Here is a 27,297-nt window from a genome sequence, read left to right on the forward strand (position 1 = left end):
AATCAACTTCAGACATCTCCACATGTTAAAGGCCAGCACTATCTGTTTGTATCCTACCTGTAACTTTTCCACACCTACAACCCAACTGCTGAGCAGCCAGCTGCCTTTCAGGTGGAATTTTTGGCCACAACAGCATCACTGATTCAGATTTCTGACTGTAGCAAAGCCACTGACAAGGCACACTTGCTGCTGTCACCAAGGGGGTGCCAAGGGGAGAACTGTCCCTTTTACTCTGCAGATAAGGACCTGCTTTGCCTGTTCCTGGTTTTCAGCTACAACACAGGGACTGTAGTAGGTGACAACAGAGTTCAGCACCAAGTGACCCTCAAAGGACTCTCTTCCAGCCTCTCCAGCCCAAAGGGAGAGACCTTTAGAAGGGGGATGGACAAAATCCAGCTGACCTTTGCATGAGCCAAGAGCTGCCTGTCTTGTAGCCCTGTACTGCTGGAACAGTAGGGATGTGCCTGTGGAGCCCCTCAGCTCACTTACCCCTTCAGGTCTGAGAGAAAAATAAATGCTAAAACTATGATGGACCAAAATGCTTCAGATAATTTCCAAGTTTTTTTAACATTGTCAGGTTATATAATAACATGTCACACTGACAGCTGATGAAAACATTTACTGTTACTTTTTTAAGCAGGCTCAACTTATTAATTAATGATGCACCCAAACCAAAATAACTGACAGAAGCCTCCTGCCTCACCCAGCGTTATGTGACCTTTATTTATAAATGTATCACTTCCACTCAGATGTAGTTCAGAAAACATGTGAAGAGGGAGGCAAGAGGAATTGCTCCCCTAGTGCCACATTCAGCCCTAAATAAGGCAAGGGGTGTGTGGGTCTTACCAGGAGAGGTGGGCTTTGAACCCAGCATTTCCAGGAAGCCAGGAATAGTCTGGCAGTGGGAGTGAGAGATTGTAGCACAAGCTCCATGAGAACCAAACAAAAAGCCTGCTGTGGTACAGGAAACCTCAGGATGGGCATGCACAACCAGGAGTGTTAAACACATATTCTGGGAAATGGACTGAAACAGTCATTCTCATTTCTTCTGTTCAACCAGTCAGTGTCTGGTCCACTGAACACCATCCTGATGCATTCAGGGCTAGAACAGACATTTAGTGGAATTGCAAATATCTTGGATGTATTCAGTTTGTGCCTGACATGCTTTGCTCCAACTGCAGCACTTTCAGATAACATCCCTATTACTCTGCCTACAAATAACTCTGAAATAATTCTTGATTTGGAGCTACAGAGAGTTTAACTCTCTTCATAAAATAACATCTAAAAATCATTATCAAATGTGCCTCTTTTTGACACATTCAAAAAACCTCAATGCTCTCACATCAAGATATTTCAACCTTGTATGTGCAATTAGTGAAAGCCCCCAGGGCTCTCAGTGAGTCCTGTGTGTTTCATAGAGTTACAGCCATCAACAATTTTATTTTTTCAGTGTAGGAATGCATCAGCGCACATCTGAAAGTGCAGACCAGCTTTGGGAGCAGAAAGGATGTGTTGCCATTCCCTCAAAAGCCTTTACTGGCCCTCAATCAGCAGTATTTTTTCCCTGACACTGTAGTGCCTGTTCTCCCCAAGCAGAGAGCATCAATTTGACTGAGGGAACCCAGCAGAAAACAGAAAACATGTCATTTGTAAAGACATTTTAGGAGCTACCATTGCCACATTACAATTTGGCCTCCTGCAGGCCACTGACTGTGCAGCAGAGGTTGATTGCCTAAATAGATTCATTTATTTTAAAGGCAGCCTGCTTCCCACTTCTACTTCCCACTCAGTATAAAACAGACTGTGATGCTGCTTATCCATTACCAACACCTCTGGCACATGCATTTAGAATTATTCCTCATTTATCCCCACTGCTATCTGGATTTTAGATCAAATATTCTATCACCTGGTGTTATTTTGGTTAATTAAAATGACCTTGGAAAAGCAGAGCAGCCACAAATACTTAATGCTACCCTGCTGGTCCCTGACTAAGTGGAGTGATTGATCCATCAAAAGCAGGTATCAACTTCATTAACATCAACTTCCAACAATAGCACCTGAAATTCTGTAACAGCTTCCAGTGCTGTTTCTCAATTATTATGACTCGTAAGATTAATATTTATTATTATTATTTCCCAGCTTGGGTTTACAGATTTAATACTGTTACGTTTAAACCCACAAAAACCCATAAAACCCACTTTAATCTCAAAGGTTTTGATACCACTCCTAAAAACTTGTGGAATTCAGAGAAGCACTTTCTAATTTTAAGGATATTTGAGTAGCCGTTGGTAGTTTTACAGTAAATATTGAAACTGCTGAAAATATTGAAATAAATATTGAAACTGCTGCCGACTCACCCCTCTTGCTGCTTCTTGCCTGTTTTCTTCCCTCCAGGAACTTCACTGTTGGGCCCAGAGCTGAAAGGTGGGAGAGGTTAAGCTCAGCAGGCTCCAGTGGAAAGAGTTAAATGGCTTCAGCTGGACCCTGTGAGAACAATGTCACAATTTTTGCAAAGAGAAACCTGTGGCTATTATGTCAGCAACAGGGTTGTTTGTTCCAAAACAAATAAATTATCCTCAAATTCAACGGGAAAGCCTGGAAACTTTGCTGGGTCTATTCATCACAAGTCAGAGCACACTCAAATTATTCCCAAAAAGACATTCCCAAACCCCAAAGAAAGATTAAGATCAAAAATAAGATTTGTGAGCAATTGTACTTGCAGTAGAAGCCCTGATTCTATGACAGGCCATTTGGGAGGAGTGGTTTGATTAAAATACCAGTGATTTGGGCATTGAAGCTAAAAAAAATTAAAGCTGAGATTGATTTTCCTGCCAGTGTGTTCTAGTAACAAATTGAAGATTATATGTCCTTCAATTACATGGGAAATGCTCTAAAATTATCTTTTGTCTGGAAAATTCTTTTGGAAACGGACTCTGTGCACAGTAATTGTTATTGATAAACATTTTCACCTCAGAACTATGTTCAAGACTGGATGTACACAATCTAATCAAATCTGGAATAATTGTTTAGAAAGAAACTTTCCACAGAAACTATTTTGCTTTCGCTCTCCGAAAATTGACTTGGTTAATTAATCATGAGGCTTTTAATGGATATTTCTACTTCTCCAAGGGCAGGACAGAGACTGAATATGACAGGATAGAAGTCTGCCCAAAAAGGCTGAGCTATTCAGGAAGGTATCAAGCATGAAGGCTCAGTTTCTAGGGGCTATTTCACTGAACTTTACCAATAATAGAAATATTTCAGAACATTCCCAAGGGACCATGTACCCCTTGGACTATGTACAAAGAACAACTGACAGGATAAAACAAAAACCACAGACAGAGGTGGACATGTATCACCACCAGGAGAAAGTGAGTATTTGTACCTCAAGGTGTTTATTTGTCACTAATCTTTCACTGGGAGTCAAAGAAAGAATTCTGATGTGTTCATTGTAGACTGGGGGCTTCCAATAGTTCCTTACACATGGAAGAGCACTGAGAAAACCTGGAGGTGAGGGATGAAGAACACACCACCAGCAATGAGAGAGCAGGAGACAGCCCTGCCATGAAATAATGATCAAAGGGAGCTGCCCAGCTCCCACAGAGTGTGTTCCTCTTGGGTCTCCTTGTGGGAAGAAATGCAGGGAGGAGCTGGAGCACCTCTTGAAGCAGTGTGAGTGAGAAAGGCTCCTGCGGGTCAGGGAAAAGGGAGCTGGGAGGTGACGCAGAAAGGAGAATGTGCTTGGGCTGCTGAGGCAGGAGCAGCTCTGGATGCAGCTCAGTGCTGGGGGAAAAGCCAGAGAGAGGAGCTATGAGATGCTGGGACAGCTTTTGGGATGATCCCCCCTCACCCAAGCCCTGTTTGCTGTTAGTTCAGGTCAGGCAAAGCAAACAGAGCCCTTTCCTGTGGGGACAGCCCTGTGTGGCACTGCCATGCCCTGTGCTGTGGGCAGCAGGAGCCAGGTGAGCACAGCACGGTGATTCCATCATGGAACTCTCCTGTCACTCACTGGCACGTGTGAGCTAAAACCACCCAGCCCCTCCAAGCTGCTGTCTGACAGCTCCAGGGTGCAGGATGTGCCTAGAATAGCAGCCTGTCTGCTCTGTGCATATGCTCATTTTTATAATGATCCCTCATTTTATTCCCTCTCCCCAGCAGGAAGCAGAACATTATGAATGAGGTCACAAAGCACCATTGATGAGCTGCAATGTCAGAAGGCTGAGGCCAAACAAACCACGGGGTGAAACAAGCAGGTAACAGGTCATGGACATTTTTATGCAGTTTGAAATATTACCAAGAATTTGCCCTTTGAGCCTGAGAGGTCTCAGGCAGGTGGCAGGAACACTCTGTGCCATCCACTGCCTTCACACCCCCTCTGAGATGGAACTTCTTTCCTTGAAGAAAATCAAGTAATAACAAGTAGGAAGAATGATTGTAAGGTGAGGAAGCAAAACAGCAGGAGCAAACCTTGAGCTTTTCTATTCTTGTGTTATATAGAGATGAAGCTTTTGTTAGCTGGGGATTCTGGTTCCAAAAAATGAAACATCACTGCCCCCTTCTGTAATCCAAGCCAGCTCCATCCTACCAAAAATGTGAGTGAAGCACTGGGTAGTTACATGCCAGCTGACACTGACATAGTGAACTTCCACAAAATATTAAATTTAAAAAATTGTTAATTTTTCAGTAATTACATCCATGTCTGTATCAGTCTTCAAGAGCCTGGTAAATATCTAGGTCCAAAGAGAAGAAATAGTGAATAAATCCACTGGAATTGATTGATTCAACAGTTTGTGTATGACAGAGAATCATATCCACTTCTGAATTTATTAAAAAGCTGTCAGAAATTTCCAGCATTCATTGAACTGTTATCTGGTCCTCTTGTCTAAAATGAACTAAATTTACCCCACAGCTTTACAAGAAACTATGTATAAAGTTGATCTTCAATTGCCCTGTGCTCCAGGGAAGGCGGGAACTCAGTGCCTGGGTAACATTTCCAGAAGGAACCTGGAGATGCTCACCCACAGTGACTGCAGACATCACCCTTGCCAGCCTGTGGTTTATCCTCCCTCTCTGCAATGCTCAGAATTCCAGGGCATATTCAACCTGCTCTTGTCAACCACCGTGTAAACTAGCCATTCCCTCACTCTGCCCACATTACCAAGTCCTGCACCCACACTTTCCCACTTCCCAGAACGTTTCCTATGACCTTCTCCATACAGAAACACCTCTGGGCACACACTCCTGCTTTAAGCCTCTTCTTTTAAGTATTTTTTCACCTACAACCAGCACGCTCTCAAGGCCCTCATGCCCTGAAAGCCAAAAAACAAAACTGAACTCATCAAACTGAACATTCCCTCATGCAAATAGACTTGAAATCTAAAAATATTTTATTTATTGAAAGCAAGCAGCAGCCTTTAACTGCGTGGGCTGAAACTTGGGATGTGGATGTTCCTGCAGGGCTGAGGCTGATTAGTGCTTGGGGAGAAATCTGACCTGCTGGGAGGTTTGAAAAGATTTTATACATCTCTTTCCTTACAATGGAAAGCTCACCTTCTCCCCTGTGCTGCTGGAAAGGACATGTAATAATAAATCATTCATAGAATAGCTTGAATATGAAAAGGCAAGAGAAAGCAAACTTCACGTGCCCACAGCTGGTCAGAAAGTGCAAAGAGCTCCTCCTCTTCCCATGATTAGCCCTTGGGAAAAGGTGCAGGCCAGCACCCTGTTGAATTGTACACAGATGCAGATATCCTGCAGAACAGGGCAAGTTTCTAATTCTGCTGACTTGCCCTCTCCAGGCAGAGCATTCTTTATAGTGCTGCAGTGCAGTGAAGAGAAATCCCTGTTGATGTTTATGAATTGCTAAGCTGAGACAGCCAAACCATCTGAATTATGAGGTTCTTATACACAAAAATACAAGGAGTTATAGATTTTTTTTGCCACATTAAATAAACACACCAGGACTGCAAGAGTCCCTGTTAAGAGCCATTCCTCATCCAGCCCTGTGAGGCAGAGCTGATTTATGCTGCAGGGAAGATAAACATTTAGGTCTGTTTTGAAAGCTGAGCCAGGGCCCTCACACTTTAATTGCTTTGAACTGCCCTATGATTTTTTATTTCATTTCAGTCCACAACAGTGACACGGAGAGGCACTGAAAGTATAACAGAAATATAATTATCTTAGTGTCAGCTTGATTCACTGGGGTGTGAGTAGCTCTGTTTCACTCATTACTGCTGGCAAGGCCAGGGATACTGTAATTTTTACAAAAACAACTGTAGTCTGATTCTGGAAATGCTGCCAACCAAGTGTGTGCACCTCAGACCAGCAGCACTGGGGAAGAGATTAGAGGGCTGAGTGCTGCACTGGGACCGGGGAAAAAAGCAAAATGTGAGAGAAATAATGGTCAGAAAAGTAAAACTGGGACAGAGTGGAGTGTGCACGAGGCATGAATGGCTCCCACCACGCGGTGCCTGCAATGCTAGGCAATGGAAGTTGATGAGAGCTCTTTCCATCCCCACACAAGTGCTGGGGGATAATTGATAATGCTGCTATCAGCTGACAAAGAGACACAGAGAGTCCTTTTCTCCTCTTAAAAAAACCACAGACCACAGCAAAGGGGCACACATGGACACACACAGGCACACTGACACTTGGAGCTGTGTCCACACTGAGGAACCCACTGAGCTCACTCCAAACATCCAGCAGTGCAAAGCTCTCTACAACCCTGTTTAAAAACCAAAAAACAAAAACCAACCTATCTGTAATGCTAAGAAAACATTTGGTGTTTAGACACCCAGTGTAAATTTGTGCAGGTGGTCTGCTTGGACTGACTGGGTGGCTGCCATTAAACTCTGCACTGGTACTTGGCCAAGTTCCTGCTTGCTCTCACTTTGACAACTCACTCCTGAAGTCATTTTTCCTGGCTGTTTGCAAAACACCACAAGATGAGGAGTACATCATGATGCAGCGTTCTCTACAACCAGTGCTGCAGCTGATTTCACAAGGCAGCTGCTCCCAGGCACTGCTTCATTTAGGGCTCAGTCTGTACCTGAGACTCCCCCAGTACAACCCAGCAGCAGCTTTGTGGTGCATTCCCCCCATTTTTTTTTATGAAAGTGTCTCAGAAATTATTCCCTGTGTTCCACACTGCATCATTAGGGACCAGCAAGGGCTGGGCAACTTTTCTGCTGTACAACTACTCCATCTGGGCAAATACTGTGGTTCAGGTGGATCCCAGCAAGGAATCCAGGTATGTCCCCATTCCATGGATCCCTGAGCAGTCAGGGTGTCCATGTGCTGACACAGCGCCTTGGCAAATATTACAATTTTGATATGTGCAGGCCAAACTCACTTCTTGGTGAAGCAAACACTTCTTGGTGAAGCAAACCTCGTGGTTTTGATCTGAAGAAACCCAGATAGTTTCTAGGTAAAGCAAACCTTGGAGTTTTGATCTGAAGAAACCAGGATAATTTCACGTCACTATTTAAAAGAAGAGTAGCCTTGGTTTTATTTTAGTCTGAAACACAAATAAATCTGGAAATGGTGAAAGCTGCTGCAAAGCAGAATTGTTATTTCTTCTGCCAACTATGATATCAAAGACAGGCAGGCACGGATCACGGATCACTGAGCAGTTTTCACTTCTCCCATAAATCCTTATTACACTGATCTTCTCACAAATATTGACTCTGATTCAGGAATGCACTTAAATATGTTCTTTTGAAGTCAGCATCACAGAGCTGAACCCCTCTGGAGAGGCAGGGGCAGGGTTGGGGAGGTGTGAAGGGCAGGCATGGGGCTCTGGCAGCTCCATGAGCTCATTTCCCCTCCCAGAGGATCATGCAGAAGGGGCAGCTCAGGAATCCCCAGATTTAACAGAACCCACTGCCCTTCTTTTCCTGCACAGGACTGAGGTTTCGATGGTTTCACAGCATTTGGCTCAGGGTTCCTGCTCTCAGCTGCTTTATAATGTTCTGACAGCTGAGCAAATGGTTGGTTATTATCCTGGTTCAAGGGTTTCACACCAGACATTGCAATGTGAACTTCTCGTGTCTGTGCACATCCCTCAGGACTGGTCCTGACCTCAAAGCTGCCTTGGTGTCCCTGGCCCTGCCAAGTGTGAGCCACAGATCCTCTTCCACAGACAGTTCATGCCAAATTCCACTCCTGAGCTTCAAATGGAGAATGGAGAACAAAGAATTTTTAGACACTGTTCCCATTAAAGTTCTACACTTTGTAGAGAAGGATGTTTGGAGCTTTGGATAACAGATCTTCACAAAATGCTGCTGGTTGTTTTGACATGAAGTCACATTGCCCATGGCAAGGTATTTTTGTTTCTAAAGTTCATTGTGAAATCCCTGAAATTCATCAAGTCATATTTTTCTTCCTTGGAAGCTTCTGGGCATGCTAAGTGCAGTCATTTCTCTCTTGGAAGAAGTTCCCATCCCCTGGATGCCAGTGACAGGGTTGCCACCACAGCAGAACAGCAGGAGGTGGCCCTGCTCTGTGAAGGGGGAGAAATCAAATAGAGACATTTGGAGGTGGGGGAGGTTTGATGCTCACTGTCAGCAGCTGCTAAAATTCTTGCCATGAACTGTGTCAGGAACATTGACAGTTTTGGTGTACAATTCCCACCATTCAGGCCAACTCCCAGCTAAATCATTTAAGCTTTCTAAATATATCCCAACTCAAGATACAAGCAGGATTTAAATATTTTTGCAGGGTTCCTTTATGGATTCTTTGCATTGTGCTAAATAGGGCAGGGATAAGAAATGGAACAAAAGAAAAGATTGCTTTTTATTTCACTACAGACTTCAAAGGCAGTGGATGTGTTGTGTCTAGAAAAAAAATGTACAAATGCACTCTCAAATGGAAGAAATTGGATAAAGAGAAGTTGTCATCAAGAAATGTCAATAGAAAATGCTGCAGCCTGGGCTGTAACACCTGCTTTTTAAAGAAAGCATCACATTCTGTGCTTTCAATCCTCAAAATTGATTCTCAGGGAGGGGGTTGTTTGTGTTTCCTCTGCCATTCTTCTGTAACACCCCACAGCTAATCAGAGATTTCCAGAAAGTCCAGGAAAACCTTGTAAAAATTACTGATCATAAAAATCTAAGACAAATGTTCCACAAGTTCATATTTCCTTTTTTCCACAGACTGCGGGACAGATGGATTTTCTGAAAAGCATTAAAACAGTGCATCAATAGCTATCAAATCATTCCTACTGAAATAATTTCTAAATTGCCTTCCAAAATCATAGGTGCAGACTAAGCAGAGCCCAGGCAAAGGAGCAGGCAGCCAGCAGAGCATCTCCTACAATCCCAGCCCCTCAGGGACCCTTTCTCCCCTTGCCTCATCTGCCCCTCTAGGAGCAGGGGCTGTTGTCACCCTGGCCTCTTTTTTTGTCTTCTCAAGCCTTGCACAAAGTAGAAAATACTGAAATGCTCTCAAAATGCCAAGTATCTGTTTGGTTTTTCTTTTTTTAAAAGAGTAAGTTGATGAGAGTACAGCATTCCAGTGTGTCACTTGATTACAAAATAAAGCCGGCCATGAGCAGGAGGTTTTCTGAGGGCTTTCTGCTTGTGCTCACTTGAGCAAACTCTGAGCACTCCCTGTTGGAGCACAAAGCCAGGGGGGATTTGGTCCTTTTCCATGGAGCTGCCTCCATCCTTTTGCACTGCTGAGCCCAAAGCCTGCAGGAAAGCCTGAGTCCCTTCAGCTGCTCTGCTGGGCTGTGCTGCCACTGGAAGCCAGGAGAGGCCACATCTCCCCTGGCAGTTTTCACTTGACTGCAATTAGACCATTTTCAGTGCTGGGTGGGCAGTGGCCAAGCAGCTGCTGGGTAAACAGCCTGGGGGGCTGGCAGCAGAACCTCTGCTAGATTTGGAAAACACATCTTGGAAAAAACCCCAAATAATGGCTCTGAATCACAGTCATTTATATTGTCTGCCCTCAACAGAGACATGACTTGCTTTATTTTTGTTCCTTTCCTTCAAAATTGCTGCAAGGGAACCCCTTTTGTTGAAAAGTGATTTGAAAGTTCTGGAAAGAATCCTAATCCAGTGCACCTATCAGGGTGGGAAAGTTCTCTCCAAGAGTCAATGGGAAAAGTTGAGGGACAGGTTTTAAAAACCATTAAACTCTGAAAGTTTCTGAAACTTTGTTCATATCAGCTGGTATCTTGAAAGCCCAGCACCAAAGAAGGAATTCTGCAGCACCAAAGAAGGAGTTTTGCTGTCTTCACTTCAAGTGAAGACAGAATCCTAATATTGCCTCAAATATTCACACAGAACTGCACAGACACTGGTTCTGTTTTAAAGGCTGCAGAGCACAAACAACATTTCTGCAGGGAATTCCTCATCATTTGGACGCACTCCTGATAAATAGGTGGCCAGTGCTCCCTGGTTATTCTGTAAATGATATATTTGTGCAAACGAGTGGATTTGTGTACTCTGTAAAAATATAGGCTTAAAATACGGAACTGCAAAACCTGATTGCAGAGCACGGCTGAAAAGGTGGAAAACAGAGTCCTCTAGTGGCCTCTGCTCGCTGTAACAGCAAAAGCTGTCAGCAGTTTAGGGGAGAAAGTGTTTGGTCTGAAATGTGACCTCACAAGAAATAAATCTTAGTCCAAAGCTAATAATAATTAGAGAATATTTCCCCAATAAATGTCCATGAAATATATCAGACTTTGGAAAAAATCACAGCATTACAGACATAGAAACAAGTGGAAAAAACAATTTACATAAACTTCCCAAGAAAACAAGGGGAGGATGAGGAAGCTTTGCCAAAGCACCTATTAGAGGAGCTAATGAAAACATGGCAAGGGGGAAATGGGGAAAGTAAACACTACACAGGGCACAGGGAGTGAGGCCTGCTTGCTGCCCGCACCAAATTCACAAGATTTCACCTCTTCACATCAAAAATAATGTCAATAATTTGGCACAGTAGACAGGTGAAATAGTCCTGCATGTGTTGCTGAAATAGATATGTATGTATTGGTGCCAGTTTTTTAGTTGTTTTTATTCAAACCAATAATTCACCTTTGTGTAAAAAAAAATTTAAAAAATTAAACTGCATGTTCATGCAATTATTTTGTGGGAATCCTGAATAATAGCTCATGACTGCAATAAATTATTAGAATGAAGTTTTGTAAAATAACCATCTCTCTCTGAAGATATCAAAATAGTGGTATCAATAACAAGCAAATGGCAAGAGAGCATTCCTAAATTACACAATGAATTTCCTGACATCTGCTCATGCACTGCCAGCCCTGAAGCAATCCCCTGGCCAAGGCACATTCGCAGCCCTAAAATCCTGGCCAGCAGCAGTTTCTGAGGAAGCTCTGTGTGGTCCTCGTACCAGACACTTCCCAGCACTGTCTCTAAAGCCTTATCTCAGGGAAGCACTTGCAAAAATCTCTTCTCCCTTTAAAGAGGAACCTCATCAGTCAGAGCTGTGGGGTCATCTGTCAGGACCACCAGCATCCCCCACTCCAGCCTCTCCAGCTCCACCTCTGCAGAGTTGGAGCATGAAAAGGTGAGCTCCACATGCAAAAATTCCAGGGTCAAGCCTTGCCTGGCTCTGTTTGCTGATGTATCTTCAAACCTCTACTCCTACACCTGATTTTTCCCCTCAATGCTGGCCTGGCTTTTATCAGCTTTAGTACTTGTAGTTCACATTCCTATCACAAAAGCGTTGCTTAACTTACACACAGACATAAAGTTTGAAAAGATCCCATCTTTCATTCATCAGGGGAAATTATTCCCTTTGAACAGACTGTCGGCCTCAAAGAGGGCAAGGGATTGGTGCAGAGTGCTCAAACCAGCATTTTATTTCGTATTTTGACATGTGCAAAACACCAAAGCTGCTGCTCCTCAACCAATGCAGTGCTGCAAACCCAACAAGCCTGTGGAGATACAACTTGGGAGGCAATTTCAATGTCAAACAGGAAAAGATGTGCAATAACCTGAGACAAAAGATATCAGGAAAGAGATCAACCCACCAGCTAACAAATGCAGGAGTGCAAATTAATTTCCATAAGGGATGTTTTAGCAGTAGGTGTGACCACCCCAGTGCCAAACATAGGCTCATTTTCCTCCTAAGGGGGAAAGGAGTTTGTGTTGGAAGTACAAAATTCTGAATGCTGTTGTGCTGTCAGCACCATCACCCCCACAAGCTGCCTGAGGGACACAGTAAATTGTGATTAAAAAAAATAATTGTGATTATTCCCTCAGCCTCAGTAAGAGAATTATTGTTTGCAATGAGAGTGCTTGGTGCAGCTTGCAGAGGTGAACTCCTGCTTGTGAGGCAGGGTGTCAGAGCAGGGGGCAGAGGAGAAACTCTTTATTTACTGGTCTGCCAGGGCTGCATTCAAAGAGCAGGAGATGCCTTTTATGGCCTCTGAGTCCAGCAGAAACGATGGAGATCACAGAATCATGGAATGATTGAGGGGTCAGGGATCTCTGGAGGTTGCCTTGTCCAACCCCCTGCTCCAGCAGGGCCACCTGGAGCAATTTCCCCAGTGATGAGCGAAGTTTACTCATGGCTGGAAAAGTCACTGTCATTTCAGCCAGCACTGAAATGCTGTTCTCTTTCCAGTTCACAATGGAAAGAAACCTCCACCAGTAACAGCTCTAAGTTTTATTAATAGCAACAGCTGTGCTGGACCTCAGCTTCACAAACAAAGGTAAGCAAGAAGGTAAAGATGGGACATTCCCTACAAGCCTGCAGGGCCTCTGTGCCACAGCCACCCAGTAAATAGGAGCCAGGTGCCAGTCACATTTCTATCCACATTTCCAACAACAGGGACAGATTTTATGTTCAGTTCTGGAAAGGATTTCTAGTTAGGACATTGAAGTGGCACAACTGGAAATGTCAAGTGTGTTTTACTCACTGGTGGCTATAAATATACACTCAGTGCTCCATGAAATCCAGCTGCTATTTGCATTATCCAAACATGGTTATTTTCCAGCCAAAGTTTCTACAACTTCAGCTCCTCGTTGTGCAATCACCTGCCTGACACTGCAAGTGCAGAGAAGCCTTTTTGTCCTCCCTGCAGTTCAAAGAACAACCTTTGTCTGCCCTGGTTATCTTTGCACATCCAGTCCCTGTCCCCAGAGCTCTGGCTGCTCTCAGTGCAGGCAGGAGGGGGTGACATCCCTCTCAGTTCCTGCATTAGCTGCTCCATCACGGTCCCTGAAAGTCCACTGATGACCCCATGGCTTCTTCCCCATCCATATCCTAATATTCTGAGGAAAGCAATCAGTTCTTCCATGCTCTTATGAGGTCTTCTTGTAGTCTTAATTGAGGCTGTGGGCATAATCCCAATGCAAGTCATAACCATAACAATTTAATTAGAATTATTAAATCCAAAGAGCCAGAAGTACTTAATTAAATAAACAGCTTGGTTTGTGAGAGAGACATACTTCAGATCACTGCAGTCATGAAATTCTCACTGTGCAAAATGATGAGTTGCTGTTTGATACCAATCAATAGAAGAGACCATTGAATAAACACCTTCTGACTTGTTTACCAAACCATCCCATTGGTCCCAGCAGTTTGCCCAAGAGATATAAATAATGGTGCGATTGTGTTTCCAGTCTTGCTGATATTGGTATCTAAATAACATCTAAATAACCCCTGGCAAGAGCAGAAAAAAAGAGGAGGCAGGTAGTCTGTCAAACCTCACAGGTCATTGGCACTGTCACCTCAAGCAGGGCTGTGGCTGCCAGGGCTCCTGTCCTTGTCCCTGCTGTTCCCAGAATGGCCTTTTGGTCTGAGGCTCAGAGAAATACATGGACATGGAGCAGAGGGATGTCTCCCACAGAGACTGCACTGCTGCACAGGGCCAAGCAGGGGAAATACCTAAAATGTAGGATCACAGAACAGCCTGAGTTGGGAGGGACCCACAAGGATCATCTAAGTCCTGTTTTAGTTCTGCTCAGAACAGCCCCAAGAATCACTCCCTCTGCCTGAGGGGGTTGTCCAAATGCTTCTTGAACCCAAAGTGTGGAAAAGAAGAGGGTTAAAAGATATGGAAAAATACCAATTATTACTAGAGATGACAGGCTAGGAATCCAAAGCACATAGTATATATAGACAGGGCATTGCAAATCTCTGACAGGTCTCAGGCAGATTGCTGGCTTTGGTTATTCCTCCCCTGAGGTAAAACCCTCCACATTCACCTGCACTAGAACCAGAACTTCCTTCCTATGGCTGGACTCAATTCTGAGCCCTTCAGAAATGTGCAAGTGACAGAAAAATGATCCTCTTCCTTGGCCTGGAACATGTTCAGTGCATTTGGGATGAGGATGGTACAAGACATGGAATTTCCATCTGCTGGGCTCTGGCCCCACAGCTTCCTTTGTGCTTTTACCCACGCTGTGCCTCCTTTGTGAGCCGGGCTGCCCCAAATGCACCCACACACGTGTGACATCTGTGCATATGCACAACACACACAGCAGCCACACAAAGCCAAAAACCCTGGAGAAATCGTCGGGAGCTCCTTCCCAGCTATTCCCCCAGCGAGCAGCAGATGGCATCCCTCCTGCCATTCCGTGTCCTGGTACAGGGCTCCCCCTGCTCGGCAGCCCCTGCTCACCTCCAGCCCCAAATCCTGCCCAAACCCTGCCCCTTCCCACCTCTCCTGGCTTTTTGGGGCCACCCATGACTGCAGGGAAGCTCAGCCTGCAGTCAGAAAATCCACTCTGCTGTGGATTTTCTCCCTCTTTCCTGCCTGAGTTTGGTGAAATCCCTGCCCACGGTGAAAGTGTGGCTGGAAAATCCTTGTGGATGGACAGGCAATTGTGGCACTGCTGCTTCCTGAGCTGAACAAAGAGTGGGCAGAGGAAGAGCTTCAGAGCCCTGTAAAAAAAGGCTGTTTGCAACAAGAATTATCCCAAGCCCAGTGATTTCAGTGCTGCAGGGCTCACTCACTTGGAATTGAACTGCATGATTTGTCAGCCCTTGCTTGGTAGGAACTTTGAACTCTGCTCTTTGGTGTCAATCTGCATTGTTTTCTTCCTTTGAAAGAAGAAATGTGTCCTGTATGAAATGTCTTAGCCTGGTAATAATTTTTGAGTGATGTTTTCCTGCAAAGAAAACAAGCAATTGTCTGCATATCCCATCCCCAGCTCTCCATGTGCTTCTCCTTGTGCAGTTGCTTACCCAAGCACAGAATAAAAGGGGGAATAAAAGACTTCGCTGGCTCTTCATACAAATGTACCAGAGAATTCAGAAACTACACCTGGCAGAGGGAAGCAAATCCACTTCCTTGGATTACGACTCACATTTCATCATCTGCTTTGTGCCCTGCTTCTGCCAGGCGCTGACTGAGGTAAACTTTGTCCAACTCTGTTCAAATTCAGAAAGAACCAAAAAATTTTCAACTTTTCCCTGCAGTTTCTGTGATATTTTCCAGTCTAATAATGATCTCTATCAGGGTTTTAGACAGCAGAACAAAACTGAGGAAACTCAGTTGTAACTTTCTGTCTGGATTGGCTGCCCTGCATTGTGAGGCTCATGGCAAATAAAGCCTCCCTGCCATAGCATGGGAAGTTTGCTATAACCAGAAAAAAAAAATTATCCAAGAGCAACAATATTTATTTTCCACACTCCATTAGTAGCCCAGAAGCAATTCAAGCATGTTACTAGAAACCAAACCCGGCTAATTAAAAATAATGTTCCAAAGCTCCACTGATGTGTTTTGCATCTGGAGCTGGCTTCTGCAAATAAACATACACAAAACCAAGGACAAATCACAATAAATCTAAGCAGACAGGTACAAGCAAATTGGTCTGTGGAAGTGACATGTCTCTCTGCTTAAATGTCTCCCACAAATCCCAAGGAGACATGGTAGGATTTAATCTAATTGGGTTTGCCACTTCCCTGCAGCTTAATGTGAGAATAACAGCAATTATATATGACTGTACTTAGCTCAGTACCAAAAACCCATTTATTAGGCTATTAGAAGCTATAGAAATCTGGGCTTTGAGATCATTTGGATATGCTGGTTACACACTTGGCCTGCTAGCTGTTTTGTGGTTACAGTTTCCAAATTGCCACTGATGAGGTGGTGGTAAAAAGCAGATGCAGTTAAGCACTTCAATGGATGGCATAGGAAGGTTTTCTCCTCACTTCAGGATCCATAATGGCACCTTAGAAGTTGGCTCAGTGCTCTGCAAATCTCAAAACATTCATCAGGAGACCGAGAAAACCAAGAAGCTGCTGAGGTTCAGAAATCTGTAGATCATAAAGTAAAGCACCTTTGCATGTGTGGGGCCCCACAGAGTTGGCACAGCATGGCACAGAGATGCCAAAAGAATTATGTTTAAGGCCAGCATTATGGGGCAACAGAGGGAAGAGCCTCCAGTTTTTCAGCATTTGAGAGGGTGCAATTAGCAAGAAATGTAAAAAAGCCATTGGGCCATTCCAAAACAATGCAGCCTTGTCACTCTCCTGCCTGCTCAGTGCACGAGGGGAGCAGGTGAGTGATGGGCTCCCATGGAGCTCAGCACGAGGAGGCTGCACAGCCCCATCCTCCAAGCCTTTGTCAGCTCACACAGACATCATAAAACCCTTCTTGCCAAACAGATGTTTGCAAATGAGGCTGTAAACCCTCACAATTTCATTTTTCTCCTAAACCACGGTGAGTGCTGCAATAAAGGTGGATTTTTTTGAAGTCTGAAAATCTCCACCTGTAGCACAGCTCTCCAGTGCTCACCCAGTGGGGGCAAACCCTGACAAATGGTTCCTTCAGCTCCCCCTTGCTCCATTGAGGCCTGCAGTGGGGGAGGACTCAGGGGCTCTCTGTGACCTCCCAGACACCATTCACAAGGTATTGGGGCCACATTCAACCTGCAGATTTGTTTTCTTACAACACAAGATCCTTACATTCAGCACCTGGAATTACAAAGGCTTGGTTTTACTCCCAACAAAGTGAGTGACAACGTGCCCATGGAGAGAGTGGCTGTGAATGTCTGACTTTCCATCCAGAAAGTTCCCAGCCTAACTTTCCTGGCAGCTGAGATGTTGATAACCTTGCACAGCAGTCTGGGTTACACATAATTTTAAAGAGATTTCTCTTTCCAGGGCTCAGCTCTGATCCAAATGGACAGCTATCACAAATTAACACAATTCCACTGAGCTCTGCTTGAATCAGACACCCCTCTAATTACCTGCTGGAATTCAAAGAATGTTAGTTAAGGTCCCTGTCCAGCTGCTGCAAAGTGGGAAGTGAATAAATTTAAACCTAGTTATGGGCATTGGTTTTGGGGTAAAAGAACAGTTAATAGAAAGCATTGTTTAAGAAAATCATCATCCTTATTGCTCTCATTGCAGCACCACAAACATGGATGGCAACCTCTCTCCAAAGGTGGAGGCATCCTGAACCAGTCTGGTTTTCTGCTGCCTTCTAGCCTTAGGATTACTTTAAAAGGTTATAATTAACATAATTACCCTGACTGATGTCTGAAGTGGATGCACAGTTCAAGGGAGCAGCTTTAGGACCGGCTGTGGATTTGGAGTCCCTTTTGTCCCCACACACCCTGACCCCTGTCCCCACTCTTGCAGGGATGGCAGTGGCATTAGGCACTGCAGGGGGGCAGGCAAGGCTGTGCTCCCTAAGGAAGGTCCCTGTCTCCTCTAGGGAAAGGCTCCAGGTGAGGCAGAAATGCTCCCAAATCAGCCCAAAGGCTGCTGAGGGTCAGGTACCACCCAGCTCTGAGGATGGGTGGGAAACACAGGAGAAAATCCCCACTCTCCTGTAAAAAACTGGTAAAATCCTCCTGGGAAACACAGGCTCTTGTTTATGCTTCTGCAGGTGAGATCTTTCCTCACCTGGCTCCCAAAGAAGCAGTGGAGGGGAGCACACAGAAGTCTTTTACAGCACCAGGTTCAAGTACCTGAATGAGGTGGGTGCAGCTACCCTGGGCAAAAAGTGGTTTTGAGAATTATCACCTTGATCAGCCCCAGTCAAGGGCCAGTAAAATCCTGCACCTTCTGAGGAAACTCTTTAACCAAAAGTTATGTTTAACATGCTCACATCCTTCTGGGAGTAGGAGGGGGGTGACCAAGCGTTTCCCCCAGAAAAGCTCTAAATTGTAGCTGGAATGGGGATGCACTAAAACACTTGTGACTCCTCAGAAGACACATCCTGCAGCATTACAGTTAGAGACACAGGAATTATCAGGATGGGATCTCAAATGGCTGCAGTTTATCACACCCCAGCAAATTCACTCCACCACACAACCTGATGGCACATGACAAAGTGTGACAACTGATGTGTATTGCTCAGGAGAGATTGTCGAGATGTGCTGAATATTTTCTAAACTGCTATCAGAAAACATATGTTTCCAAGGGGTAATGATACAGTGGGTCTGAATAACTCATAAAAATTATGAATGAAGTGTTCTCACCTTCATTTGACCTTTTTTACTTCTCCAGCAGACAGAGCTAAATGTGTGGCACACCAGAATGCATCTGAGGAAGAGACAGATGATAATAAGAAGCTGTTAAGAGCTGCTCACTCTGCTGGCTCTATTAGTTCAGCCTGCTTGCACAGAAAGAATTTCCCTGCACGTGTGAACATGAGCACAGATCAATAAAGGGAAATATCCAGGCTGATCCTTTCTCAGCCTGAACTCCTCCAAACAAGACGCACACACACTCCAGTGCCTTGTGGAAGGCTGGAGACGGGTTGTGCATGAGGAACCAGAGAAATTGTGCTGTTCTTCCTGCACAGAGCATCTCCAGCACCAGCTGGGAGCACTCACTGCACCCCTGGCTGATGTCACAAAGGTAGCTGGAAGCTTGAACTCTCATTTTCCTGTCTCCTACAGCCAAGGTCTGCTTGGCTACTCACCTTGTCAGAGATCATAAGAGATCTTACTTGCCTTAAAAATACAACTGCTTGACATGTTTTTTAAACATCAAAAGGAGAGCAATATATTTCAAATGTCAAGAAGAGAGCAATACCTGTGTGCCCTTGGAAACACATACAGGCTGTAAAAATACAGTTTGGTCAACCAAAACAAAGCCTCTCCTGTCCATAAGAAAGTAATGCAGACTGGCAGGAATGGTTGCAGTGCAATCAGCCTGCCCTAGGAGAGGAGCAGTGCCTCAGTGTAAGGCTTCATAACCTGTCTGCTCACACCTCACATCTGTCAGTTCTTTTTCCCCCATCATCACCTGTCTGTGCTGAGTTTTCACCACACCCTGAGTGCTGCTGGGAATGCTTGGTGCTCTAAAGACTTTGTCAGCTTTGGGAGCTGTCTGTCCCTTTCCCTATCTCTGGGTCAGGTACTCAGGTGATTTGGTTTATCCCAGATAAAGCTCTCAATGCTATTTTCACCTCTGTAAATGTATCCAAGCCCAGGCAGAGGGAGTTGTCTCCAGTGGGCACTGGGATTCCCAGCTCTGCTGTGCCCATGGCATTCTCTTCACTTTGCCATGAAGGCCCAGGGAGTTTTCAGGGTGTGGATTCTCTGATGCATTTCAGAGTCTCCTTGTGTGACTCTGCATCACCTGCCTCACTCTGCTGCCAGTGTCTGGGGCACGATGGGCATGAGGAATGGGCAGCATTTTGTCACTGAGGAAGGAGTTTCACACACTCTGCTAAACAATCCCACAGGTACTGCTGTGACAGATGGAAGGTGATTTTCACAAGGCTGCACATTTCCTCACAGTTCAGCCTGTGCTCTCCAGACACAGCCAGGGCTGTGCACAAACCCTTGGGAAGGATTTGTGTCCACACTGGGAGTTCTCAGAGGAACTCCTGAGGGGGAATTATATTTGGAGAGGAGGGGGGTACCCAGAGCAGGCACCCCAGGAAGAGCTGGGTGGGGGCTGAGCTGGGTCCAAGGGCTCCTCTGGGAGGGCACAGCCAGACAGGTGCTACACCCACCTCCCTCTGCTTCCGCCTTGCTCTTTGCCATCTTGAAGCATCAGGGAGCAGGCAGCAAACAGCATTAAGGATATCTATCAACTGATTGAAGCCATGCACAGGAGTCTGCACAGCAAACATGCTGCAGAAGTGCTAAACCACTGCAGGTGTTAGAAAGGCACGGGGTAAAAAGGAGGGGATTGCAAATGGGAGTGAGCGAGCATCAAACACAAAGGAAGTTGTAATGAGAGCAGGAGAGTGAAGAGTGACAATTCAGCATGGGAAAGATAAAGCTGGAACAAGAATGGGATCAAGAGAGAGCGCACAGAAAGGATGGGGAGGAAGAAAAATTTGAAATGGAAACGATGAAAATGGAATATGATTTCCAGAGGGAAAGAATAAGGGTGAATGAGGGTCCTACTGGGTCAGCCCATGCATATTTAGGCAGTTATAATAAGGTAAAATTGCTTCCTCATTACAAAGAAGAGAATGATGTTGATATGTTTTTGCAGTCTTTTAAAAAACTGTACAGAACTTATAATTGGTGAGAGGAGGCATGGGCAGCACAGTTCAGCCCCTGTGCCATGGGAAAGCCCTGGAGGCCTGTGCCAGGCTGGCTGATAATGACTGCCCTGACTATCAAATTGTGCACAGAGCCTTCCTGAGAAGGTATGGGCTTGACCCCAGAGACCTGCAGGGTTACACTTGGGTCTCCAAGGAAAGGATCTGATAACTCCTTTCCTGAATTGGCTGTAGAAATGACAAATTTATTTAACAGGTGGATAGAAGGTGAAAAGACATCTGTATCTGGTTTTTTTGTCCTTTTTTTTTTTAATGATGAAATTATCTTGAGGAGCAGCTTCCAGAAGATGTTCTGAAGGATTTGGGAGCACACTAGACAGAAAATACTTCTCTTAAAATTTTCAGCCTATTAATCAAAGCAATGTTTTTAAGAGAAAAGTAATGAGAATCCTACCTACTTCCACAAAGTCTTGCCCCTTCTTTCAGAAACAACCAGGAACAGACAACAAAGTGCACAACTTCCAGAAATTTATAAGCCACAATCTATTGCTTCAAGAACATAATAACCTAAATCTCATTATATTTCAGAGACCACAGATATGCCATGGAGTTGATGGAGGAGATCAGTTCTTGTGCTTAAAAAGAGTTTTACAGGAGCCACTTCAGTTTGTTAAGAGACCCTTGGTGGAAGCACTGACAGCAGCCTGTGTTTCCAGGGGTGGCTGGCTCCTTCCTCCTGGAAAGCATTACCCACAATGCATCCACATTCCAGCCTGGATTTCCTTTTCAAACAAAGCAGGAAAGACTGGAAAGTGGCTGCAATAGGAGACAGATGTTTTTCTCTGCTTTCTGAAATATTTACTACTTGTAATGAGTCTGTAAAACTCAACGTTGACTCAGCTACTGCACTCCCAAATTCTTTCCAGATTCTCAACTCAGTCTCCTCTCAGGCTGGCAGTGTCCTGCTGCTTGTTCTCAGCCTTCCCTGCAGCTCCAGGGGCAGCACATCCCTTTTACAGCACAGCAGCCCCCAGGTGCTTTGCACCAGACCCTGCAGCCAAGGCTGGAATGAAGAAATTTGCTGTCCTCCATGTAATTTTCTATTCATCATTTATCCTTTCTCTTTTTCACTCACCCATTTTTTCATTTGCTTCCTAATATCCTTAACAGAATATCCATTGTACTTTTTTACTTACCTCTGACCATTTTATCTTCAAATTCCCCCTGAGCCTGCCTGTGTGTAGAGCCCCCTTATTGCCAGCATCATTTTGGGCTTTCATTTCATTGGCTTTTCCTGTTCTGGATAGGTTTCGGCATGGAAAATTTCCTGCATTTCGAGGTGAGAAGAAAACAGAGTTTCTTTCCCCTTCAACTCCTACTTCTCTTCTAATTCTTGTGTAAAATTTCTTGCATTTTAAGGTAAGAAGAAAACAGAGTTTCTTTCCCCTTCATCTCCTGCTTCTCTTCTAATTCTTGTGTAAAAGCCTCTATCATCTGTAAGGATCTCAGTGGAGGAATCACCACCACATCCTCACATTGCATTTCCCTTCTTCTACAGAGATCACATCCAGACAGGGGCTCCACTGACAACAAAGGGAGCAGATTTTGGTCTAAAGGCATTTCTTGAACATTTCCCTCCAGTTCCCACACTTGCATGTACCCTACCCCATTTCCCATATGTGCTAGTGTGAAAAGAGCAGCTGGGGGTCTCTTTAGGACAGCCACTGCCATTATTTCTGTCGCCTTTCATGGAGTATTTGCCTGAAGACCCCAAAGTACTTCAGAGAGACATCAATGAGAGAGAATACCAATGTTTACACTTGATAAACAGGGAAACAGAGTCACAAAGTGATTCACACACAAAGTCATACAGCTCACAAAAGTCCCTTGAATTTGTCATGCAAATGCTTTAACTTTGATGCACAACTTAATCTTGAACTCCTTCATCCTATCTCAGCCCTGACAGAGAGGAAAATCCTTGAGAGAAGCAGGGCAAGCTCCTGGCCTGTCCAGCCCAGTGGAGCTGTCCAGGCTGTAGCAGCACACCAGCTGCTCCTGACTGACCATTTATCCCCAGCTGAACAACTCCAAGCTGAAAGAATTCTGCCTGTGCACTTTGTTGAGCTTGCAGAACACACCCAGGGAAAGCACGTGCTGGATTTAAAGGCAGGTTCAGGTGCTCCTGTGCTTTGGGGGTGAGCATTAGAGCTCCACATAACAAATAGGGGGTTATTTTAATCTTCTATAACTGCATGAGATTCAGATTTTAATTGACTTCTTCCCTCCTGAACTCATCTCATAAAGTGTGTTAGGTATATCTGCTGAGTAAATAGGAGACAATAATGTGTTTAAATGTCTGTCTGGAGAGTTTCTTCCACCCAGAGCTGAAAATCGATACAGCTCTGAGACACATCTCCTGTTAATATAACTTTTCCTTGCAGCATGTTCCTAACATGTTTAATATTTTTCAGTGTTATTTTGCTGGCACTGAAAGCCCAGCCTGTGTCACCAGATCCCTGAACTGGGACTCCAGGGATGTGTTTTCCACTCCTGGAGCTGTTTTTAACATCTTGGACAAGTAAGTACAGCTCTCCAGGCCCTTCTATCCATTCCCAGCCATTCCCTTTTGGGCCTCATTCCTGTAAAGATGTGTGCATTTATTTGATTGTATAAACTGGGAAGGTATTTTGGGACTGGGAGCAGTCCAGTGACTTAAAGTTACTGTTAAACCCAGCACCTGAATCTCTGTAAAACACAGCTTTGAATTGTGCACTCTCAGATTGTGCTGAATTGGGATAATAAAATGTGAAGCTTTCAAAGACAATCTACCTGTAGCAGCCCAAAAAAGCCATTTCTGATGCTCCTGTCTGGCCTCAAAGTCAGATTTCAGGCTTGGGGTTGAGCAGGGAGGAAGTTTCAGGTGAATTGCATCTGTCCCTGGGCTCTTACAAATAGCCTGGATTTGCCCCTCTGGACTGAATGCTGTCAGGCTGAAAATATACATTGGGAAAACACTCTCCATTTGCTGGCCAAACCAGCCTATAAATAACCTGTGCAGCCCAAAGTGGCCCTGATCCCACCTCAGGAATGGCTGCTGTGCTGCAGCACTGACAACAACAAAGAGAGGGGAATTGCTTAAGTACTTTGGGGGTTAAAATCTGTGCCCTGCACAGTAAATTTTATGGCCAGGAGTGAGTCTGCTATAGTCTCATTTATTATTGCAAAAATGATTGGAGCTGGGGACCATGACACTATTACCTGTTACTGCAGATTTATTGAAAATTAGCAATTCCATTTATATCTATGAGATTTCAGGGATTATTCTGTTATAGACTGGGAAACTGATAGATTTATAATGCTGCTGAATCCAGTTGTACCAACTAATAGAGCCAGTGAGAAAATTTAGAGGTTTGTACTCCTAAAGGAGTTAACCTTTGGATAAAGAAACATTTTTCAAGTAGCATCTGAGAAATTATTGGATTCATAAATTCTCACTGCTGCAGCACAAAAAAATATTCATTTCCTGGGGTTTATATTTTTGTTCAGAAAAGATACAGAAAGCAAAATTTCATCCAAAACCATTTCACTCCACTCAGAGCCCTGCTCTAATTGCTGCTATACCTTGTTTTAACCCTTTGGCATTTATTGGCAGGGCTCACCTGGCTGGCCCTGAGGAAATTTTCAAGGTATGAATCTTCCAAATCCATTAACATTGCATTGACTTGAGTGAATCTGATTTTACCTTAATTTTGATTTTTGTGTATTCACTGGACTCCTTAAAAATTGACCCAAACCTGCAAAGTTATTAAATTCCTTTCAGGATCATGGGAGTTCTTTAGGATGTGAATTTTGTTGTTTGTTTTATAATGTGTGAGATCTCTGACTTGTGTAACTCAGCTTTCACTTTTGCATGGCTGTTTTAGTATTGATTATTGCAAAACCTGGCGAAGTGGCAAAGAAATCTGCAATTTATCTAAGAATATATGAGAAAAACCTAATGAGGCCCCAGCTCCTTAGTAATGTGAGAAGAGTGATCATTGTATTCCTGCAGAATGCAATTAAAATCCATCACCCAATAACAGAGATCACCCAGGATGCTGTTTCTGCTCCCATTCTATATCCCCCAATCCCTGCTGCTCAGGCTGGTTAAGGAGGTGGCTGGGCCTCGTTCAAACCCCAGCCCTGCTGAGGGAAAACATTTTCACTTCTTTGGGACCATCCCAATTTCTGCTAAGGGAGCAGAGGTAAGGAACTGTTTCACTGATTTCAGCAAGGAAGTTGGAGGAATTCAGGCTTGGACACTGGACTGGGAAGATTCATTTTGGCTCTTATTAACTTATGGCTATTTTTGTCTGAATTACATATACACATAAACAGTTTTTTTTTTTAAAATTACTTTTTAAAATAATTCAAGGGTTTAGAAATCATAACAGCTGCAGGTGCAAAGGTCTGAAAAAGAAATAAATGTTGAATTTCAGTTAAAGTAATCCAGAGTACTTCCACTTCAAAGGGGAAGAAGAATGACAAGTGTTTGCAATAAGGACCACATCCCCACCCCAGTGGCATCAACTGAGGTTGGTTATTAACTTTGGAAGGAAGGAAAATCCTTTATCTGAGAATCTCTAAGGAAAAGAGCCCCTGGAATTACCCCATCATTTCCCAATCAATAAGGCAAAAATGGAGAGTGCAAAGAATTATGATTCCATCCCTCTGTTATAACACTGCACCTGTAACTTGGGAATAGGGCACTTCTCAGTGTCCAGGGTTTCATGGCAGCCACAAACCAAGTTTAAAATGCCCAACAGAATTTTTATTTCTGTTTATATTGAATATAAACTTAGGGATGAGATATTGCCAGCTACAATAAAAAACCAAACAAACAAAATAACAAACAAAAATCTGAACAAGAATATTTTCTTTCTGTGTTCTACTATAAAGTTGGTGCTGGCTTTTGAGCCAGGACAAATCAGCACAGATCCATCAAAGGCTGAGCTGTTGCAATTTCCACCTTTTCAGAATCCAGCCCTGAATGTACCAACTTCTGATTATTGTGGTAAAATATCCCAACTTTGCTTAATTCCTCACTGCAGAACCAAATATAAGAGCTGGACATGGAGCTACATTTCTGTATAAGACTTGGTCAGAATATGGACTTTTCTCTCCTTGCAGGATAAAGTAATTGGATTTCAAAGACTGCAGATCATTTTACATCAGCAGTGACTCCTCTTCAAGCACAAGAAAATATCCTTGATTATAACTGAAAGAGATTTCTGGAACTTTTTTATGTGAACCCATTTTTGCACTTCTAAGGACCAAACACAACTTCTGTGGTGGATGAATTCATGACTTTCAGAACCATTCTCCTAAGGAGGCTCAGAGGATGTCCAGAGGCAGGAATTGTGCAAGAAAACCAGGAAGAAATTGCTGAACTAAACAGAAAACATTTATTCCCCCCCACAGCTGCTGAAATCCACCTGAAATATTTTTCTTTATGTTGCTAAAAGAAGCTTGATCGCATCCTGATATTTTTTTGCTACAATAATCAGTGCATCAGTACTTCAGACTATTGTGAGGGGAGGTATTTTAGCCCAGAGACAGGCAATAAAAAGGAATGTGAACAAATAATGAGTAAGAGAGCAAGAAGGCAGGCTAGGTTCTTCATGTAAATCAAAGTTGTTCCAGAAAAGCTGGGAAAGAGAGGTTGCTATTTCCAACTGAGAGTCAACTGAAAGTTAATGGGGACATCACTAAAGATCACAGACAAATGGGCACTGTACTTTTAATGAATATTTTATTCATGTCACCTTTAAATTAGTTAAATTTGATAGGATGATAATGTAATGCAAAATGGCTTCCTCCCCAGACCATTTTAGGTGGAGGCTAGATCAGAATTTAATTTTAGGCTAATGCCAGGTCAAAATTAAATTTAAAAAAATTATGGTTGAAAGTAATAAATCCAAAGTGACCAATGGAAAAAATATTAAGTTAATGAGATGTGCAAGCCATTTAGAAAAGCACAGATATTTTATATGACATATATTTTTCTTAGCTGGAAACAAGCCATTTTAATACCTGGTGATAGGGATGAAAATTGGGAAAGGAGAAGGGAGCACTCTTGAAGTTATTGCTATCAGGTGTTGAAAAAATTATGAAGATAAATGCAAAAAGCTCATGGTGAAGGTATTCATCATTTCATCAGCAAGCTTGGTATCAACTTAAAACCCCTAAATTCCCCTTTAGGTATTTAAATATTAAATAGTGTTCTGCTGCTCAGGGTGTTGTCACTCACATACACCAAGGAAAAGGTTTCCAAATTGGGTTCAGCAGCTGCCCTGAAACCATCAGGCAGCCTCACCCCTCTCCCTTCTCTGCTCCATCCTGAGCTGGCACACACAAACACACCCAGGATCTCAGAATTTACAGGACACACCCCCAGGATCTCAGAATTGACATCTGCCCTTACACAGCCTCACCAGTGCCATGGACACTGTGCTTCCCCTCCTTCCTCCAAAAGGAATGGAAAAGGACACAGAGACCACGTCAGAAAGAGTTCTTATAGCAGATATTTCTTAAGTCCAGCTCTGAGAAAGTTCATCATCATTTGTAGAAAGCAACAAGTAAAAAAAGTAAAACCATGTAAAGCCTGAGCAGGAGCTGAGAGTGGGGGCCTCAGCAAGAGGAATGAGCTCCTCTGGATGAGGTCTGAGTGCACAGCAGTGTGCAAACTGAGCTCCTGAGTGAACAGGAGTGTGCAAACCGAACTCCTGAGTGCACAGGAGTGTGCAAACCGAGCTCCTGAGTGCACAGCAATGTGCAAACTGAGCTCCTGAGTGCACAGGAGTGTGCAAACTGAGCTCCTGAGAGCACAGGAGTGTGCAAACTGAGCTCCTGAGTGC

General features: G+C 43.9%; 1 long non-coding RNA gene across 2 annotated transcripts in view; it reads right to left on the minus strand.

The window, feature by feature from the left end:
* The window catches only part of LOC135445054 (uncharacterized), a 62,107-nt gene extending 59,628 nt beyond the window's left edge, over positions 1-2,479 (minus strand). The window contains exon 1 of one of the 2 annotated variants that reach the window (XR_010439445.1): positions 2,358-2,479. This is a non-coding gene — a long non-coding RNA (uncharacterized LOC135445054). The remainder of the gene's footprint in view (positions 1-2,357) is intronic. The other variant, XR_010439446.1, reaches the window with a different exon arrangement.
* Positions 2,480-27,297: the final 24,818 nt, after the last annotated feature.

Source organism: Zonotrichia leucophrys, chromosome 3 (genome assembly GCF_028769735.1).
Source record: "Zonotrichia leucophrys gambelii isolate GWCS_2022_RI chromosome 3, RI_Zleu_2.0, whole genome shotgun sequence".
NCBI classification, from domain to species: Eukaryota; Metazoa; Chordata; class Aves; order Passeriformes; family Passerellidae; genus Zonotrichia; species Zonotrichia leucophrys.